Below are 22,661 nucleotides of genomic sequence, written 5' to 3' on the forward strand. Positions count from 1 at the left end.
CATCAACAGTAGCAGCATCAACAGTGGTAGTATCAACAGTGGCAGCATCAACAGTGGCAGCATCAACAGTGGTAGCATCAACAGTGGCAGCATCAACAGTGGTAGCATCAACAGTGGCAGCATCAACAGTAGCAGCATCAACAGTGGTACCATCAACAGTAGCAGCATCAACAGTGGTAGCATCAACAGTGGCAGCATCAACAGTGGCAGCATCAACAGTGGTAGCATCAACAGTGGCAGCATCAACAGTGGTAGCATCAACAGTGGCAGCATCAACAGTAGCAGCATCAACAGTGGTAGCATCAACAGTAGCAGCATCAACAGTGGTAGCATCAACAGTGGCAGCATCAACAGTGGTAGCATCAACAGTGGTAGCATCAACAGTAGCAGCATCAACAGTGGTAGCATCAACAGTGGCAGCATCAACAGTGGCAGCATCAACAGTGGTAGCATCAACAGTGGCAGCATCAACAGTGGCAGCATCAACAGTGGTAGCATCAACAGTGGCAGCATCAACAGTGGTAGCATCAACAGTGGCAGCATCAACAGTGGCAGCATCAACAGTGGTAGCATCAACAGTGGTAGCATCAACAGTGGCAGCATCAACAGTGGCAGCATCAACAGTGGTAGCATCAACAGTGGCAGCATCAACAGTGGTAGCATCAACAGTGGTAGCATCAACAGTGGCAGCATCAACAGTGGCAGCATCAACAGTGGTAGCATCAACAGTGGCAGCATCAACAGTAGTAGCATCAACAGTGGTAGCATCAACAGTGGCGGCATCAACAGTAGCAGCATCAACAGTAGCAGCATCAACAGTGGCAGCATCAACAGTGGTTCTGGTTGTACTTGCCTATGAAGAATGCGACACTTGTGTAACGTTTGCGAATGTCTGAGGAAAAGTTTCGTCAGCCAGTGGCTTCTTCAGTTCAATACAGAGAAGAACGATGGAAGATGATGAGGAGTTTGAGGTAATCAGTCCCTCAGCCTGAAGTCGCTGTAATCAGTCCATCCTGGATGGACTGATCACATCGATTCCAGGCTGAGGGACTGATTACCTCAAACTCCTTTTGATCTTCACCATTCTTCACTGTACTGGACTGATGAAGTCACTGTGTGGCGAAACGTTTCCACAATAAACATACCCAAGTGTTGCATATGTATCAAATTTATCAGTATCACACTTTTGATGAGTTCCAAGAGTCTGCTCCCGGAGCCCGGCCATGGGCCAGGCTCGTCTGGTGCTAGCCTGGTCAACCAGGCTGTTACTGCCGGTGGCCCGCAACCCCACATCATCTAGTGTTCCGACCAATGGCCGCGCTCCGACAGAAGAAAAACTCTCGGAAACTGTCAAAGGTATGGAGATAAATGGTATAAAATACCGACCCTAAGTGACCGTCTCTCTGTGCGTATTACCCGAAGGTAACCCGATGACAGTTTCCACGGTCACCGACCTCGCAGCCTGGTCCCAGACCAGCCTTCTATATGATGACCTTATCAATGTTGTAGGTGAGAGCCGCACGTAGCGCAACGTGTGCACCATAGCCCGGCTGATCAGGAGCCGACTTAAGGCCCATATCAAGTTCCTTCTTGAAGACAAGCTAAGGGGTGTGTGTGTGTTGGAAATTCCACTCATGTATGAAGGGATGATGGTGAGTCTTGGTTCCTTTACACTTACTTATCTCTTAGTATACTCAATGCCCCTACTTCTGCCTCCACATCTTCATCTAGCTTGTTCCACTTGTGGTGGCGGAGATAGCGCCGTTGAAAGTACCGGACTGAATGAAGGGGGGGGATGAGGCTGGCGGCGGCGGCGGCGGCGAAGCGTGTTGAGGTCATCCTCCCAGATAGGTCAACAGGGGTCAGCCGTGACTAGTTCCAATCTACACCCCATCTCACGTTCCACGGAGGTAGGTGCGCGCGCGTGCACACTGCACACAGTTTCAAGAGTAGGTACGATAGGCAACGAAACGTAGAAGTCGGTTATTTTTTTAATAAACCTAAGCAAGTATTGAAGTACCTTGTACCCAGCAGGTACTGGAGTACCTTGTACCCAGCAGGTACTGGAGTACCTTGTACCCAGCAGGTACTTGACTGCCTCACACACACCAGTCTTACACAGGATAGGGTATTCTAGCATATACTAGACTTTCTAACTTTTATTTGGGTGCGACCCACAACAGTGGGGTTACTAATGGCTGTGGAAAATGGCACTTAAGTACACTTCAGGACATTTATTAGAGGAACCGTTTCTTCTAATAAATGTCCTGTATTGTACATATAATTTTTTCCAAATCTTTTAGGTATCACCACAAAATTCCTCAGAGGTTCAGCCTCTATCTGTGGCCGTGTTTCTAGTGCGCAAGTATACACGTGTAAATAGCCCGCCTGCTTGACAAGCGTGTCAACATGTCTCTCTAATCCTACATATAGTTGTTTAAATCCTTGTGTTCTGGGAAGTGACACAAGGCCAGGAGGGCGCAAGCTGTATGAACCAATGTTTACACCGCGCTAGTCACTGACACCACGTACAAGCATGCACGCACAAGCACTTGACCAGTCTTAACGCACACGTACCTGACCCTTCTCCCTCTCTCCCATATAAACACCCGCCCCCATGCTATATATAAACACCCACCAGCAGGTGTGGGTTAGTGTAGGAATAAGGCAGAAGAGGGTGAAGACAGCAGGGAGGTGAGAAGCAGAAAAAACAAGGAGAAATGCTTGCTAGAAGGTGAGGAAGCAGCAAAACAAGGGGAAAACGCTTGCTAGAAGGTGGTCGGGCATCACATCAAGGGAAAATGCTTACTAAAAGGTGCTAAGGGGCGCTATATTAAGGGTAAATAGTTAACGTAAGAGTATATACCTGTACTCACCTGGTTATGCTAGCAGGGGGTCAATTCCCAGCTCCCAGTCCCTCCTCTTACAACCCTTATCGGTAGTTTTTACTATAACCTAACTGACTCCACAAAGGTGGCAGTAAAACAACCTAAAAAATGATGTCACCGACGTCCCACATTATCAAAATCTTTGGGTTTTAAAAAGAAACACTGATAAACGTAAGGAATCACAACAAGTGCTCAACTTAAGGCAACGAGGGGTTAAAACAGGTCCCTCCTGACTCTCGTAATTGTTACCTGGAGTCTACCTGGAGGGTGTTTCGGGGGTCAACGCCCCCGCAGCCCAGTCCTTGACCAGGCCTCCCAACCTGATCAACCATGCTGTTACTGCTACAACATTAAATGATTTCTTCTCTACTGAAAGACAAACAAAATGTTGACGTAGTGTACATACACTGCAAAGCCTTGGACAAGTGTGATTACTTATCTGGAGTTTATCTGGAGAGAGTTCCGGGGGTCAATGCCCCCGCGGCCCGGTCTGTGACCAGGCCTCCTTAGGTCAGTGTCCCAGGATGCGACCCACACCAGTCGACTAACACCCAGGTACCCATTTTACTGATGGGGAACATAGACAACAGGTGGAAAGAAACACGTCCAATGTTTCTACTCTGGCTGGGAATCGAACCCAGGCCCTCACCGTGTGAAGCGAGAGCGTTAACCACCAGACCACTGTAATAAAATATAAAATACATGAAAAATGAATAACCGGGAAAACACTTTGAACCTCACTACAACATACCTGTAAACCCTTCACTACATTCCTCACCGGAGATCAGAGTAATAACATTTACGGAGCACTCTGACCGCGTAAGTCGCTTAGCGCTCACAACTATAAAAAAATTAAGGCAAATATCACCAAAGTCAAGAAAATGACGAGGTGGATAATGAGAACTTTCAAAATAAGGAAAATAATACCAATGGTGACACTATTTAAATCACTTGTGCTCTCTCTCAGTAATGACGGCTCTCCTTCCGGGGCAGGGGAGATATAAGAGATGAAACAGATACAAAGATCATTTACGACCCGCACAGAGCCAGTAAAGCATTTAAATTACTGGGAACGCCTTAATATCCTAAATATGCACTCGCTGGAATGGATGAGAGATATATGATAAAATATACATGGAACGTCCTTGAGGGTCTGGTCTCAAATCTGCCATAATATATCAGAGAGAGAGATATGTGAGAATGTGTAAAATAAACCTAGTGAAAAATATGGGTGCCGTGGGCACAATAAGAGAGCTCTGTATCAATATCAGTGGTCCCAGCCTTATTAACTTTATCACGAGATATCAGAAACACCGCCGGAACAAGTGTAAAACTTTTCAGGAGGAAATTGCGCAAGTACCTCCACCAAGTGGCAGATCAACCAGGTTGTGATGGATATGTGGACCAGCAGAAACAACCTGATTTATCAGACAAGCACCAGACAAGCCTTGCCTAGGTTCGCCAACAGCAAATGCCTGGGTGATCTGGCAAACACCAAAGAAGCCTGACTCCAGGAAGAAGAATACTCTCGAAGTCTTCACAGGTGTATGGAAGGTATAAACATAGGCCTCCCTGTGGTAAGCCTCATGAAATACAGCCTGGCTGATCAGGAACTGACTTGACGAACCTGTTGAGTTCTTTCTTGAAGACTTAACCGTCTTTAACAAGAACTGACTGCTGACAGCTGACTGACAACATTCCTGCACCACCTTACCTTCTCAAAGAGCTGACCGTCTGTAGATTACTTGGAGACGACTCCAAGAGTCACTGCTCCCGGCCACCCACTGCCAGACCTCGTCTCCTGCTTCCTGGTCTCATCAATCAAGCGAACCAACACCTAACTAACAATACCCTAACACCTCACCTTGTACACAAATGGTATACAATACAGACAAGATGAAGAATTAGACACACGTGCAACATCTGAGTATCTTTGTTGTGGATGTTTCGCCATCCACTGACTTTATTAATACAACTTCAAGTACATACTGGGAAGACTGTAGAAGTATATACAAAAGACGAGGTAATCAGTCCCTCAGCCGTGAAGTGGGTGAAGAGCATCGTAGTATTGAAAAGTTGACCTTGGTGACAGTTACACTGTCACAACATCTTACCTTCTTGAAGGGCTGACCTTGGTAACAGTTACACTGTCACAACACCTTACCTTCTTGAAGGGCTGACCTTGGTAACAGTTACACTGTCACAACACCTTACCTTCTTGAAGGGCTGACCTTGGTAACAGTTACACTGTCACAACACCTTACCTTCTTGAAGGGCTGACCTTGGTAACAGTTACACTGTCACAACACCTTACCTTCTTGAAGGGCTGACCTTGGTAACAGTTACACTGTCACAACACCTTACCTTCTTGAAGGGCTGACCTTGGTAACAGTTACACTGTCACAACACCTTACCTTCTTGAAGGGCTGACCTTGGTAACAGTTACACTGTCTCAACACCTTACCTTCTTGAAGGGCTGACCTTGGTAACAGTTACACTGTCACAACACCTTACCTTCTTGAAGGGCTGACCTTGGTAACAGTTACACTGTCACAACATCTTACCTTCTTGAAGGGCTGACCTTGGTAACAGTTACACTGTCACAACACCTTACCTTCTTGAAGGGCTGACCTTGGTAACAGTTACACTGTCACAACATCTTACCTTCTTGAAGGGCTGACCTTGGTAACAGTTACACTGTCACAACACCTTACCTTCTTGAAGGGCTGACCTTGGTAACAGTTACACTGTCACAACATCTTACCTTCTTGAAGGGCTGACCTTGGTAACAGTTACACTGTCACAACACCTTACCTTCTTGAAGGGCTGACCTTGGTAACAGTTACACTGTCACAACATCTTACCTTCTTGAAGGGCTGACCTTGGTAACAGTTACACTGTCACAACATCTTACCTTCTTGAAGAGTTGACTTTTGTGACATCACTAACAGTAACTCTCCTCACCACCTTACCTTCTAGAGTTGACCTTGGTGACATCACTCACAGTAACACACAACAAGAGATGACCTTGGTGACATCACTCACGACATCTCTCCCGTACCTGAAAAACAAAGTGAAAGTTAAACGAGAAATATTAAATGTAAATTATACATGTGTTTCTTGGTAATTATACTGGAGAGAGAAACGCCTCTCGCTGTGTACTCACCACAAATATCTCTACACTAAGATGGCAAGTTTACCAGGATACTATCCACAACACTCCACTGATTACTGGTACACAGACACACACACACACACACACACACACACACACACACACACACACACACACACACACACAGGAGAGATAGGGGGGACATGGTAACGACATACAAAATACTGAGGGGAATTGACAAGGTGGACAAAGACAGGATGTTCCAGAGATTGGACACAGTAACAAAGGGACACAGTTGGAAGCTGAAGACACAGATGAATCACAGGGATGTTAGGAAGTATTTCTTCAGCCACAGAGTAGTCAGTAAGTGGAATAGTTTGGGAAGCGATGTAGTGGAGGCAGGATCCATACATAGCTTTAAGCAGAGGTATGATAAAGCTCACGGCTCGGGGAGAGTGACCTAGTAGCGATCAGTGAAGAGGCGGGGCCAGGAGCTCGGACTCGACCCCCGCAACCTCAACTAGGTGAGTACACACACACAGTAAGACAGCGTTAGGAAAAAGTTTGTTTTCTGCTCGTCCCATAGAAATTCCACCATTTGAAACATTACATACTTACATACATGCAGAGAGAGACCATGGTACATATACTCACTGTGTATAAGACAGACACACACACACACATGGGTATTGAGAGAGGGAGCAGAGGCGCTATGTGTACCCCTAACAACAATATTCAATACATCTATCGAAACAGGGAGATTGCCTGAGGCATGGAAGACAACAAATGTAGTCCCAATCTTTAAAAAAGGAGACAGACATGAAGCATTAAACTACAGACCAGTGTCACTGACATGTACAGTATGCAAAATCATGGAGAAGATTATCAGGAGAAGAGTGGTGGAACACCTAGAAAGGAATGATCTCATCAACAGCAGCCAACATGGTTTCAGGGACGGGAAATCCTGTGTCACAAACCTACTGGAGTTCTATGGCATGGTGACAGCAGTAAGACAAGAGAGAGAGGGGTGGGTGGATTGCATTTTCTTGGACTGCAAGAAGGCGTTTGACACAGTTCCACACAAGAGATTGGTGCAAAAACTGGAGGACCAAGCAGGGATAACAGGGAAGGCACTACAATGGATCAGGGAATACTTGTCAGGAAGACAGCAGCGAGTCATGGTACGTGGCGAGGTGTCAGAGTGGGCACCTGTGACCAGCGGGGTCCCGCAGGGGTCAGTCCTAGGACCAGTGCTGTTTCTGGTATTTGTGAACGACATGACGGAAGGAATAGACTCTGAGGTGTCCCTGTTTGCAGATGACGTGAAGTTGATGAGAAGAATTCACTCGATCGAAGACCAGGCAGAACTACAAAGGGATCTGGACAGGCTGCAGACCTGGTCCAGCAATTGGCTCCTGGAGTTCAATCCCACCAAGTGCAAAGTCATGAAGATTGGGGAAGGGCAAAGAAGGCCGCAGACGGAGTACAGTCTAGGGGGTCAGAGACTACAAACCTCACTCAAGGAAAAAGATCTTGGGGTGAGTATAACACCAGGCACATCTCCTGAAGCGCACATCAACCAAATAACTGCTGCAGCATATGGGCGCCTAGCAAACCTCAGAACAGCATTCCGACATCTTAATAAGGAATCATTCAGGACCCTGTACACCGTGTACGTTAGGCCCATATTGGAGTATGCGGCACCAGTTTGGAACCCACACCTAGCCAAGCACGTGAAGAAACTAGAGAAAGTGCAAAGGTTTGCAACAAGACTAGTCCCAGAGCTAAGAGGTATGTCCTACGAGGAGAGGTTAAGGGAAATCAACCTGACGACACTGGAGGACAGGAGAGATAGGGGGGACATGATAACGACATACAAAATACTGAGAGGAATTGACAAGGTGGACAAAGACAGGATGTTCCAGAGACTGGACACAGTAACAAGGGGACACAGTTGGAAGCTGAAGACACAGATGAATCACAGGGATGTTAGGAAGTATTTCTTCAGCCACAGAGTAGTCAGTAAGTGGAATAGTTTGGGAAGCGATGTAGTGGAGGCAGGATCCATACATAGCTTTAAGCAGAGGTATGATAAAGCTCACGGCTCAGGGAGAGTGGCCTAGTAGCGATCAGTGAAGAGGCGGGGCCAGGAGCTCGGACTCGACCCCCGCAACCTCAACTAGGTGAGTACAACTAGGTGAGTACACACACACGCACGCACGCACGCACGCACGCACACACACACGCACACACACACACACACACACACACACACACACACACACACACACACACACACACACACATGCACATGAGAGGGGAGACAAAAACACAGGTAACTATACACAGGTACACACACACTGAACGAATACTTCACCATTCAGGAGGTCCACTACAACACCCCCTCCTGCCTCCAGTCCCAGGCGCTCTATGACCTACCAGATCACCGCATGGAGAAGACCCGAGCCAGGATCAGTCCTGGCGAACCTACCGGTATCTGTTCTATGACACATACGGGTTTAACGTTCCCTCATAATCTTCAGCACATAACAACTGTGTGTTCAGTGAACCACTCATCAGTCCATAGGTCGAAGATCAGAATCGATTTTTTATGAATGAGGTGTCCCGTAGCTCGGTTGGTAGTATACTCAGCTCATACAATCAGGTGGTGCTTCGATCCCCGGTACTGGTGGAAACATTAGGACGTGTTTCCTTAAGATACCTGTTGTTCCTGTTCACCCATCAGTAAAATGGGTACCTGGGTGTAAGTCGACTGGTGTGGGTCGCATCCTGGGGACAAAATTGACCTAATTTGCAGAAATACTCTGCATAACAAGCGGCTTTCTATATAGTAGTATGTCACTGATGTCAGCCAGGCCTGTGTACATGTACGTGTAGAAATAAAAATTATTATTATTACTATTATTATTATTATTATTATTAGAAAACACCAACATCTCCATAATTTGCAATGTAGAAACAAACTAGGAAACGGGTGTGGTTTGAACCGACGGCGAGTGAGTGGTAAAACTCCAGGTCAGTGGGTAAGCCACTGGCCAGCTGGCTACAGTAAGATTCATGCAAATAGGTATATTTATACACCGTAAGGAGGTTAGCACGGGCCACCACTGTGACCACAAATGCAAAGTTTTAAACCACGTAAATCTCCCGCCCGCTGGGACACGACAAATACAGAACTCACCATCAACACAGTGATTGTGGCTGGGACACGACAAATACAGAACTCACCATCATTGTACACAGTGATTGTGGCTGGGACACGACAAATACAGAACTCACCATCAACACAGCTGGGACACGACAAATACACCATCAACACAGTGATTGTGGCTGGGACACGACAAATACAGAACTCACCATCAACACAGTGATTGTGGCTGGGACACGACAAATACAGAACTCACCTATCAACACAGTGATTGTAGCTGGGACACGACAAATACAGAACCATCAACACAGTGATTGTAGCTCAACACAGTGGTAGCTGGGATACGACAAATACAGAACTCACCATCAACACAGTGATTGTAGCTGGGACACGACAAATACAGAACCATCAACACAGTGATTGTAGCTGGGACACGACAAATACAGAACTCACCATCAACACAGTGATTGTAGCTGGGACACGACAAATACAGAACCATCAACACAGTGATTGTGGCTGGGACACGACAAATACAGAACTCACCATCAACACCACCATCACCACCACTAACACAGTGATTGTGCCTGGGACACGACAGATCAATAAGAACAAATAATGATCATGAGACAAGAGGGAATCAATAGTCAGGTTGAACACGGGAGTCTCATTGAGGCGCACGCATGCACGCACGCACGACACAACAACAAAGGACGTACCCCTCAGTAACCAAGCATGACAGGCAGGGCAGACAACGTGTTCAGGTGCCCCCTCTCCCCTCCCCTCACCATCACTCTCTTTCACCCCTTCCCTTCCCTCCCCCTTCCCCCTTCACTCACACACGTCTGTGTGTACACTCACCCAGTTTTGTTGATGGCGAGGGAGGGGGGAGAAGGAGGAGGGGGTTCGATTCACGGCTTCTGGCCCTACATCCTCGACCGCCATTACTTGCTCCTGGCCTCCTTGAGCTCTATCACGCCTATCCTAAAAATTGTGCATGCACTGTAAGGTGCAAAATTCACCAATGAAAAGTGGGATGCAATGAGTACCCTAATAAGTGTAAAGAAACCAAGACTTTTCAACATCCTTAATAAAAAAAATACCAAAAAGTACTGGAATGGTTTATACTTGGAAAATCCTGGAGGAACTGGTTCCAAACTTGAAGAATGAAATCACTCCATATGAAAACAAGAGACTTGGCAGACGGTGCAAAATACCTCCACTAAAAAGCAGAGGCGCAACGAGTACACTAAGAGAGAACTCGATGAATGTCAGAGGTCCCCGACTGTTCAACGCCCTCCTTCCATTCACAAGGGGAACTAACAAACCTCTGGCTGTCTTCAAGAGGGAACTGGACAAGTTCCTCACATCAGTACCTGACTAGCGGAGTGATTCGTACGTTGAACTACGTGCGGCCAGCAATAACAGCCAGATTGATCAGGCTTTGATCCAAGAAGTTTGGTCTAGGGCCGTAACCCTGAAGGGAGGGACAGGATCCTTGTCAGCGAGGTCCTTGTCCGGGGGGACAAGGACCTCGCGGGCCGGTCCTAGACCAGGCTTCCAGGCGGTACACTACACAAATAACCAGCACATAGGAGAGAGAAGCTTACGACGACGTTTCGGTCCGACTTGGACCATTTACGAGTTACACTAACACATAATACAGTGAGGGAGCTAGAATACAAAGGCGAGGGGCACAGGGACGAGACAAAGACAGGAAGAAAAAAGAATTAGTAGTAATGCTGGTAATGGAAGTAGCAGTAGTAGTAGTAGTAGTAGTAGTAGTAGTAGTAGTAGTAGTAGTAGTAGTAGCAGTAGTAGTAGTAGTAGTAGTAGTAGTAGTAGTAGTAGTAGTAGTAGCAGCAGCAGCAGCAGAAAGTAGGGGAAGTAGTTGTCGTCCGACGCCTGATAAACCATCTTTCATGTAATCAAGACAACCCTACCTTTCTGCCAGAGAGAACTGCGGTAGTTCCTCAAGTTAGTTCCTGATCAGCTGGGCTGTCATGATCACACGTGCGACCTGTGATGTTGGAATAGGTGGCGGGGGGCGGTGACCCCAAAATGTTGTTGCTCAGGTGACCTTCAGGTGACGACGGAGTGTAGGCGAGTGTTTCAGGTGTGTCCCTTACATGTGTGTCTCAGGTGTGTCCCTTACATGTGTCCATCAACACAGTGGTCATATTAGTCAGCCACAGATGTGTGGTAGTTGTTTCAAGACTTTAACAATATCTTCCCTTCACAACAATGTAAATGACAGATTCTTGGCTGTCAGGGCAAAACCTGACAGCTTCCTCCGGTTAGTTCGTAATCAGATCCTTAACCATAAGATGACGACTTAACATAATGTGCAACTCTTGGGTATCTTTATCGTGGAAACGTTTCACCAGCCAGTGGCTTCGTCGGGCTATTACAGAGAAGCATGGTTGAAGATCAGGAGTCTGAGGTAATCAGTCCCTCAGCTTGGAAGGACAGATTACCTCAAACTCCTGGTCTTCAACCATGCTTCTCTGTAATAACCTGACGAAGCCACTGGCTGGTGAAACGTTTCCACGATAAAGATACCCAGGTGTTGTACAAGTGTCTAATTTATCATGCCGTCGGTTCTCTGAACCATTTATCAACATTTACCATAAGGCCTGGTTGAGGATCTGACCGCGAGGGGGAGGGAAGGAGGCAGTGAGCTCGATAATATCAACAGGTTGATGGGTAGTTTCTGGCGACTTCGCTAAGAACTCTTGCGAAGTGGCTGCCACCCAGTGTGTGTGTCACCAAGAGTAAGACTGGTGCAGCATCACCAAGAGTGAAACTGGTGCAGCATCACCAAGAGTGAGGACTGGTACAGCATCACCAAGAGTGAGGACTGGTACAGCATCACCAAGAGTGAGACTGGTGCAGCATCACCAAGAGTGAGACTGGCATCACCAAGAGTGAGACTGGTACAGCATCACCAAGAGTGAGACTGGTACAGCATCACCAAGCGTGAGACTGGTACAGCATCACCAAGAGTGAGGACGCGTACAGCATCACCAAGAGTGAGGACTGGTACAGCATCACCAAGAGTGAGGACTGGTACAGCATCACCAAGAGTGAGGACTGGTACAGCATCACCAAGAGTGAGACTGGTGCAGCATCACCAAGAGTGAGACTGGTACAGCATCACCAAGAGTGAGACTGGTACAGCATCACCAAGAGTGAGACTGGTACAGCATCACCAAGAGTGAGACTGGTACAGCATCACCAAGAGTGAGACTGGTACAGCATCACCAAGAGTGAGACTGGTACAGCATCACCAAGAGTGAGACTGGTACAGCATCACCAAGAGTGAGACTGGTACAGCATCACCAAGAGTGAGGACTGGTACAGCATCACCAAGAGTGAGGACTGGTACAGCATCACCAAGAGTGAGGAGCATCACCAGTATCACCAAGAGTGAGACTGGTGCAGCATCACCAAGAGTGAGACTGGTGCAGCATCACCAAGAGTGAGGACTGGTGCAGCATCACCAAGAGTGAGACTGGTGCAGCATCACCAAGTGAGACTGGTACAGCATCACCAAGAGTGAGACTGGTACAGCATCACCAAGAGTGAGACTGGTACAGCATCACCAAGAGTGAGGACTGGTACAGCATCACCAAGAGTGAGGACTGGTACAGCATCACCAAGAGTGAGGACTGGTGCAGCATCACCAAGAGTGAGGACTGGTGCAGCATCACCAAGAGTGAGGACTGGTGCAGCATCACCAAGAGTGAGGACTGGTGCAGCATCACCAAGAGTGAGACTGGTGCAGCATCACCAAGAGTGAGGACTGGTGCAGCATCACCAAGAGTGAGGACTGGTTCAGCATCACCAAGAGTGAGGACTGGTGCAGCATCACCAAGAGTGACACTGGTACAGCATCACCAAGAGTGAGACTGGTGCAGCATCACCAAGAGTGAGGACTGGTACAGCATCACCAAGAGTGAGACTGGTACAGCATCACCAAGAGTGAGACTGGTACAGCATCACCAAGAGCAGGAGGACTGGTGCAGCATCACCAAGAGTGAGGACTGGTGCAGCATCACCAAGAGTGAGACTGGTACAGCATCACCAAGAGTGAGGACTGGTGCAGCATCACCAAGAGTGAGACTGGTGCAGCATCACCAAGAGTGAGACTGGTACAGCATCACCAAGAGTGAGGACTGGTACAGCATCACCAAGAGTGAGACTGGTGCAGCATCACCAAGAGTGAGACTGGTACAGCATCACCAAGAGTGAGGACTGGTACAGCATCACCAAGAGTGAGGACTGGTACAGCATCACCAAGAGTGAGACTGGTGCAGAGTGAGACTGGTGCAGCATCACCAAGAGTGAGACTGGTGCAGCATCACCAAGAGTGAGACTGGTACAGCATCACCAAGAGTGAGGACTGGTACAGCATCACCAAGAGTGAGACTGGTGCAGCATCACCAAGAGTACAGCATCACCAAGAGTGACTCGACAGTATCACCAAGAGTACAGCATCACCAAGAGTGAGACTGGTACAGCATCACCAAGAGTGAGACTGGTACAGCATCACCAAGAGTGAGACTGGTGCAGCATCACCAAGAGGGAGGACTGGTGCAGCATCACCAAGAGTGAGGACTGGTGCAGCATCACCAAGAGTGAGACTGGTTCAGCATCACCAAGAGTGAGGACTGGTGCAGCATCACCAAGAGTGAGGACTGGTGCAGCATCACCAAGAGTGAGGACTGGTGCAGCATCACCAAGAGTGAGGACTGGTACAGCATCACCAAGAGTGAGGACTGGTGCAGCATCACCAAGAGTGAGGACTGGTGCAGCATCACCAAGAGTGAGGACTGGTGCAGCATCACCAAGAGTGAGGACTGGTACAGCATCACCAAGAGTGAGGACTGGTACAGCATCACCAAGAGTGAGACTGGTACAGCATCACCAAGAGTGAGACTGGTACAGCATCACCAAGAGTGAGGACTGGTACAGCATCACCAAGAGTGAGACTGGTACAGCATCACCAAGAGTGAGACTGGTACAGCATCACCAAGAGTGAGGACGCGTACAGCATCACCAAGAGTGAGACTGGTACAGCATCACCAAGAGTGAGGACTGGTGCAGCATCACCAAGAGTGAGGACTGGTACAGCATCACCAAGAGTGAGACTGGTACAGCATCACCAAGAGTGAGGACTGGTACAGCATCACCAAGAGTGAGACTGGTGCAGCATCACCAAGAGTGAGACTGGTGCAGCATCACCAAGAGTGAGACTGGTACAGCATCACCAAGAGTGAGGACGCGTACAGCATCACCAAGAGGGAGGACTGGTGCAGTATCCTCACCTCACCAGAGATTAGCCTCCTTGCAGCCCCTCCTGCCTGCCACTGAGGTCCACTCAAGCACCCTCCAAGACTGCTTCACTTTTCGTTGTTGTTCTTGACATTCCCAGCCCCTCCCCAACACCCCACCCACCCCTTCCATTCCCAGCCCCTCCCCAACACCCCACCCACCCCTTCCATTCCCAGCCCCTCCCCAACACCCCACCCACCCCTTCCATTCCCAGCCCCTCCCCAACACCCCACCCACCCCTTCCATTCCCAGCCCATCCCCAACACCCCACCCACCCCTTCCATTCCCAGCCCCTCCCCAACACCCCACCCACCCCTTCCATTCCCAGCCCCTCCCCAACACCCCACCCACCCCTTCCATTCCCAGCCCCTCCCCAACACCCCACCCACCCCTTCCATTCCCAGCCCCTCCCCAACACCCCACCCACCCCATCCATTCTCAGCCCCTCCCCAACACCCCACCCACCCCTTCCATTCCCAGCCCCTCCCCAACACCCCAGCCACCCCTTCCATTCCCAGCCCCTCCCCAACACCCCACCCACCCCTTCCATTCCCAGCCCCTCCCCAACACCCCACCCACCCCTTCCATTCCCAGCCCCTCCCCAACACCCCACCCACCCCTTCCATTCCCAGCCCATCCCCAACACCCCACCCACCCCTTCCATTCCCAGCCCCTCCCCAACACCCCACCCACCCCTTCCATTCCCAGCCCCTCCCCAACACCCCACCCACCCCTTCCATTCCCAGCCCCTCCCCAACACCCCACCCACCCCTTCCATTCTCAGCCCCTCCCCAACACCCCACCCACCCCTTCCATTCCCAGCCCCTCCCCAACACCCCACCCACCCCTTCCATTCCCAGCCCCTCCCCAACACCCCCCCACCCCTTCCATTCCCAGCCCCTCCCCAACACCCCACCCACCCCTTCCATTCCATTCCCAGCCCCTCCCCAACACCCCACCCACCCCTTCCATTCCCAGCCCCTCCCCAACACCCCACCCACCCCTTCCATTCCCAGCCCCTCCCCAACACCCCACCCACCCCTTCCATTCCCAGGCCCTCCCCAACACCCCACCCACCCCTTCCATTCCCAGCCCCTCCCCAACACCCCACCCACCCCCCTTCCATTCCCAGCCCCTCCCCAACACCCCACCCACCCCTTCCATTCCCAGGCCCTCCCCAACACCCCACCCACCCCTTCCATTCCCAGCCCCTCCCCAACACCCCACCCACCCCTTCCATTCCCAGCCCCTCCCCAACACCCCACCCACCCCTTCCATTCCCAGCCCCTCCCCGACACCCAACCCACCCCTTCCATTCCCAGCTCCTCCCAACACCTCACTCAACCCTTCCATTCCCAGCCCTCCCCAACATTTCACCCAACCCTTCCATTTCCAGCTCCTCCCCAACATTTCACCCACCCCTTCCATTCCAGCCCCTCCCCGACACCCCACCCACCCCTTCCATTCCCAGCCCCTCCCAACACCCCACCCAACCCTTCCATTCCCAGCTCCTCCCCAAAGCTCCTCCCCAACACCTCACCCAACCCTTTCATTTCCAGCTCCACCCCAACACCCCACCCACCCCTTCCATTCCCAGCCCCTCCCCAACCCTTCCATTCCCAGCTCCTCCCAACACCTCACCCAACCCTTCCATTCTCAGCCCCTCCCCAACACCCCACCCACCCCTTCCATTCCCAGCCCCTCCCCAACACCCCAGCCACCCCTTCCATTCCCAGCCCCTCCCCAACACCCCACCCACCCCTTCCATTCCCAGCCCCTCCCCAACACCCCACCCACCCCTTCCATTCCCAGCCCCTCCCCAACACCCCACCCACCCCTTCCATTCCCAGCCCATCCCCAACACCCCACCCACCCCTTCCATTCCCAGCCCCTCCCCAACACCCCACCCACCCCTTCCATTCCCAGCCCCTCCCCAACACCCCACCCACCCCTTCCATTCCCAGCCCCTCCCCAACACCCCACCCACCCCTTCCATTCTCAGCCCCTCCCCAACACCCCACCCACCCCTTCCATTCCCAGCCCCTCCCCAACACCCCACCCACCCCTTCCATTCCCAGCCCCTCCCCAACACCCCACCCACCCCTTCCATTCCCAGCCCCTCCCCAACACCCCACCCACCCCTTCCATTCCATTCCCAGCCCCTCCCCAACACCCCACCCACCCCTTCCATTCCCAGGCCCTCCCCAACACCCTACCCACCCCTTCCATTCCCAGCCCCTCCCCAACACCCCACCCACCCCTTCCATTCCCAGCCCCTCCCCAACACCCCACCCACCCCTTCCATTCCCAGCCCCTCCCCGACACCCAACCCACCCCTTCCATTCCCAGCTCCTCCCAACACCTCACTCAACCCTTCCATTCCCAGCTCCTCCCCAACAATTCACCCAACCCTTCCATTTCCAGCTCCTCCCCAACACCCCACCCACCCCTTCCATTCCCAGCCCCTCCCCGACACCCCACCCACCCCTTCCATTCCCAGCTCCTCCCAACACCTCACCCAACCCTTCCATTCCCAGCTCCTCCCCAACACCTCACCCAACCCTTTCATTTCCAGCTCCACCCCAACACCCCACCCACCCCTTCCATTCCCAGCCCCTCCCCAACCCTTCCATTCCCAGCTCCTCCCAACACCTCACCCAACCCTTCCATTCTCAGCTCCTCCCCAACACCCCACCCACCCCTTCCATTCTCAGTTCCTTCCCAACACCTCACTCAACCCTTCCATTCCCAGCTCTTCTTAAGAGCCACCACTGCTCACAAGGGGTTATAATTTCTCAACCCAAAAATTCAACCTAAATTATTGGGAACGACTGAAATCTCCCGAACTGTACTCCCTGGAAAGTAGGCGACAAAAATACATCATAATTTACACCTGGAATTTTTGGAGGAATTGGTCAAAAATCTGCAGAGAAGTAACTCCCTAGGAGAGCAAGTGGTTCGGTAAGAGAGGGCAAAAAGTCCTCAATAAAAATCAGAGGTGCAATGAGTACACAAGTGTAAGGGGACCAAGACTCTGCAACATCCTCCTTCCACGCATAGGGAAAATTACCAGACCCGGTTGTCTGTCTTCAAGAGCAAACTTGAGAAAATTCCTCAACTCAGTTCCTGATCAGCCGGGCTGTGGTGTTCTTGCTGGACTGCGTGCAGCTAGGCACCAACAGCCTTGTTTATCAAACCATCACGCAGACAGCCTGGACTAGGACCGGACCGCGGGGGCGGTGACCCCCAAATCGTCTTCAGGCAACCTTGAGGAGACGATGAACCCTCAGAACCATTATCATGTTAACTTCAGGTCAAAATCTAATGGTGGTGATGGTGGTGGTGGTGTTAATGGTGGTGATGGTGGTGGTGGTATTAATGGTGGTAATGTTAATGGTGGTGGTGATAATATTGGTGGTGGTAATAATACTGGTGGTGGTGGTGATAATATTGGTGGTGGTGGTGGTGGTGGTGGTGGTGGTGGTGGTGGTGGTGATAATATTGGTGGTAGTGGTGGTGGTGATAATATTGGTGGTGGTAATAATACTGGTGGTGGTGGTGATAATATTGGTGGTGGTAATAATACTGGTGGTGGTGGTGATAATATTGGTGGTGGTGGTGGTGATAATATTGGTGGTGGTGGTGATAATATTGGTGGTGGTAATAATACTGGTGGTGGTGGTGGTGTTAATGGTGGTGATGGTGGTGGTGGTATTAATGGTGGTAATGTTAATGGTGGTGGTGATAATATTGGTGGTGGTAATAATACTGGTGGTGGTGGTGATAATATTGGTGGTGGTGGTGGTGATAATATTGGTGGTGGTGGTGGTGATAATATTGGTGGTGGTGGTGATAATATTGGTGGTGGTAATAATACTGGTGGTGGTGGTGGTGTTAATGGTGGTGATGGTGGTGGTGGTATTAATGGTGGTAATGTTAATGGTGGTGGTGATAATATTGGTGGTGGTAATAATACTGGTGGTGGTGGTGATAATACTGGTGGTGGTGGTGATAATATTGGTGGTGGTGGTGGTGGTGGTGGTGGTGGTGGTGGTGATAATATTGGTGGTGGTGGTGGTGATAATATTGGTGGTGGTGGTGATAATATTGGTGGTGGTAATAATACTGGTGGTGGTGGTGGTGTTAATGGTGGTGATGGTGGTGGTGGTATTAATGGTGGTAATGTTAATGGTGGTGGTGATAATATTGGTGGTGGTAATAATACTGGTGGTGGTGGTGATAATATTGGTGGTGGTGGTGGTGGTGGTGGTGGTGGTGGTGGTGGTGGTGATAATATTGGTGGTAGTGGTGGTGGTGATAATATTGGTGGTGGTAATAATACTGGTGGTGGTGGTGATAATATTGGTGGTGGTGGTGGTGATAATATTGGTGGTGGTGATAATATTGGTGGTGGTAATAATACTGGTGGTGGTGGTGATAATATTGGTGGTGGTGGTGGTGATAATATTGGTGGTGGTGGTGGTGATAATATTGGTGGTGGTGGTGGTGATAATATTGGTGGTGGTGGTGGTGATAATATTGGTGGTGGTGGTGATAATATTGGTGGTGGTGGTGGTGGTGATAATATTGGTGGTGGTGGTGGTGATAATATTGGTGGTGGTGGTGGTGATAATATTGGTGGTGGTGGTCGTGGTGATAATATTGGTGGTGGTGGTCGTGGTGATAATATTGGTGGTGGTGGAAGTGTGGGCGGCAGTGAAGTTGTAGGTAATTGTCAAAAGTCACGGACGACCCCCGACCTGCCACACCACCACATCCCACCTCGTGACAACCACCCACCCAACACTTCCTCTCCCACACTAACACTCTTAACAACACCCACCACAACACTCTCAGTGCCTGACAACCATTACAATATACACTCAGTGCCTGACAACCATTACAATATACACTCAGTGCCTGACAACCATTACAATACACACTCAGTGCCTGACAACCATTACAATATACACTCAGTGCCTGACAACCATTACAATATACACTCAGTGCCTGACAACCATTACAATATACACTCAGTGCCTGACAACCATTACAATATACACTCAGTGCCTGACAACCATTACAATACACACTCAGTGCCTGACAACCATTACAATACACACTCAGTGCCTGACAACCATTACAATATACACTCAGTGCCTGACAACCATTACAATACACACTCAGTGCCTGACAATCACCACAACACACTCTCAGTGCCTGACAACCATTACAATACACACTCAGTGCCTGACAATCACCACAACACACTCTCAGTGCCTGACAACCATTACAATATACACTCAGTGCCTGACAACCATTACAATATACACTCAGTGCCTGACAACCATTACAATATACACTCAGTGCCTGACAACCATTACAATACACACTCAGTGCCTGACAATCACCACAACACACTCTCAGTGCCTGACAACCATTACAATATACACTCAGTGCCTGACAACCATTACAATATACACTCAGTGCCTGACAACCATTACAATATACACTCAGTGCCTGACAACCATTACAATACACACTCAGTGCCTGACAATCACCACAACACACTCTCAGTGCCTGACAACCATTACAATATACACTCAGTGCCTGACAACCATTACAATACACACTCAGTGCCTGACAATCACCACAACACACTCTCAGTGCCTGACAACCATTACAATACACACTCAGTGCCTGACAACCATTACAATACACACTCAGTGCCTGACAACCATTACAATATACACTCAGTGCCTGACAATCACCACAACACACTCTCAGTGCCTGACAACCATTACAATATACACTCAGTGCCTGACAACCATTACAATACACACTCAGTGCCTGACAACCATTACAATATACACTCAGTGCCTGACAACCATTACAATACACACTCAGTGCCTGACAACCATTACAATATACACTCAGTGCCTGACAACCATTACAATACACACTCAGTGCCTGACAACCATTACAATATACACTCAGTGCCTGACAACCATTACAATATACACTCAGTGCCTGACAACCATTACAATACACACTCAGTGCCTGACAACCATTACAATATACACTCAGTGCCTGACAACCATTACAATATACACTCAGTGCCTGACAACCATTACAATATACACTCAGTGCCTGACAACCATTACAATATACACTCAGTGCCTGACAACCATTACAATATACACTCAGTGCCTGACAACCATTACAATATACACTCAGTGCCTGACAACCATTACAATATACACTCAGTGCCTGACAACCATTACAATATACACTCAGTGCCTGACAACCATTACAATATACACTCAGTGCCTAACAACCATCACAACACTCTCTCAGTGCCTGACAACCATCACAACACACACACACACACACACACACACACACACACACACACACACACACACACACAGTACCCAACATCCACCACTCGCTCAAATCATCTGAGGGAACGTACCTCACTGTAGCATCACCTCAGGACGAAATCCACCTCCCTGGAGATTCTCCCGATGAAACCATCTTAGATGCACAGCTTCAAGCGTAGTTATGATAATTCATAAAAGGCGAGAAACCCGTTGTGTGGATCAAGGTAATGAAGGAGGCAGAGCCAAGAACACAGACTCGATCCCTTTAATTCAATTTGATGGGTGGAATTCCTTTGTGGCACCAAATTTATGTCTGCACAAATAACTCATTACGATTGTGACCGGACATAAACATGTAAATAGTTCATTACTGCTTTATTAACCTGTTCTGCTATCAAAACTTTGCGACTCAGTCGCATTATGTACCCCTGTAATCTTTTGACTACCGCTCACAGGATGAATATAGGATGCATAATACAAATGTTAAACTGAGAATAATTCAGTAAGTACACGCACTATCATCAAATGGAGAGAGAACCGAAATCCTTCACAGTGGTTCCTTACAACCAGATGCAACACTAGCAAGATATACCTTAACCCCTGTCCAGGATGACGTAGTCCTTACAGCCTGGGATATCCTTTTTCTTTGCAAGATCCTCTCCAACCCGTTATAAACAAGCTATGGCCCAGATGCCAGAGCAAAAAGTAAGTAAGAGAGATTAAATATATGATAGACTACTGCAGTCAGTATAACACAACGAAAATGAAAGTTAATCTGAGACTGGGGTGAGGACCGCAGAAATAAACACCTTTAATATCATGGTAACAGCAGCACCGACGAATCTTGCACAAGAAATGCGAAATAAAATTTACACTCCGTGTTATCCCCTCAAGGACATAATGTGAACAATATAGAACTAAATACAAAAGATGAGGTAATCAGTCCCTCAGCCTTGAGAGTTGGAAGATCACCGTAGTCTTGAAGACTACGGTGCTCTTCAAGACTATGGTCCTTGAATTTGTATTAATAAAGCCACTGGAAGGCAAAACGCCTACAAATAAAGATACCCAATCTAGCACATGTCTCTACTTCTTCATTTGGAAACCGGAGAAGCCAAGGTTAAAGCAGTAGTGACATCGAAGATCCGAGGCAACACAAGAGGACAGAGGCACTAGTACCGTTACCATGAAAAACCACAAAGCAACCGATGGAAAATCTTGAACAGGCAGCACAAAGATCGATCTTGAAGACAGGTCAAATATCGAATATAAACAGGATATAATTATTATTACAGAGGATGAAACGATAAGAAAGTCGACTGGAAGAACTGGCTTCCTCATGGACAATGAGAAACAATGACGTGGAATAGGATGAAGGCAGTAACGGGAAATTTTATTATTCAACAAGTGTTGGGTATCTTCAGTCAAATACAGAGGGAGAAGGTGTAGTAGTGAAATGAAGATGATGCAATCAGTCCATGGAGCTGAACTCTTCTCCAGGCTGAGGGACTGACCACCTCAAATACTATTTTCTCCAGGGTTGATGGACTGCTTACATCATCTTCACTTCATTACTACACCTGCTACCTCTGTATCTGACTGAAGAAGTCTACTGTGTAGGCGAAACGTTTCATCAATAAAGATACCCAACTGTTGAACATGTCTTAATCATCAATAATACACTAACAGGATAAAAGAGGGGACACAATAGCCCCGCTCTTCGTCGTACAGTAAGTCAGGAGACAAAGTATGAGAAGCCAGAGGAAGGCAGT

General features: G+C 49.0%; 1 protein-coding gene across 5 annotated transcripts in view; it reads right to left on the reverse strand.

The window, feature by feature from the left end:
- LOC128697830 (collagen alpha-1(I) chain) overlaps positions 1–22,661 on the reverse strand; it is a 596,471-nt gene that overhangs the window by 392,530 nt on the left and 181,280 nt on the right. The window lies entirely within an intron of this gene.

The sequence above is a fragment of the Cherax quadricarinatus genome, chromosome 68 (genome assembly GCF_038502225.1).
Source record: "Cherax quadricarinatus isolate ZL_2023a chromosome 68, ASM3850222v1, whole genome shotgun sequence".
Taxonomy (NCBI): Eukaryota; Metazoa; Arthropoda; class Malacostraca; order Decapoda; family Parastacidae; genus Cherax; species Cherax quadricarinatus.